We start from the raw sequence: 364 nt of genomic DNA, 5'->3' as shown, positions 1-364 counted from the left end.
TCGGCGGCTTCGCGGGGACCTGCCAAGAGCTGTTATGCCTCACTGCGATGTGTAGCTTTTTCCTGCCATTTTTTTCATAATAAAAGAGGGAGTGAAGCTAGCTTTTTTTTTTTTTTTAAGGGAAAAAAAAAAAGCCAAATGGATCAGAGAAGAAGGGAAAAAAAAAAAAAAAAAAGAAAGCAATAGCCAAAGGGGATGCCAGTGAGGTGTGGCTTGCATTTAAATATCCAATATGTCAATGTAAGGGGAGTGTGTACGTATATAAAGTGCAGTTTGCATCCGACGGCGGGACACATCCAGCTATGGGAGGCGCGGGGAGCGCGGGGCCGGGCCGGGGCCGGCAGCGCGGGGCCGGGCGGCCGCA

This window comes from Haliaeetus leucocephalus, unplaced genomic scaffold, assembly GCF_000737465.1.
Source record: "Haliaeetus leucocephalus isolate CR32 unplaced genomic scaffold, Haliaeetus_leucocephalus-4.0 Scaffold262, whole genome shotgun sequence".
Taxonomy (NCBI): Eukaryota; Metazoa; Chordata; class Aves; order Accipitriformes; family Accipitridae; genus Haliaeetus; species Haliaeetus leucocephalus.
The sequence above is the reverse complement of the archived record's forward strand: the minus strand, read 5'-3'. Positions refer to the sequence as shown.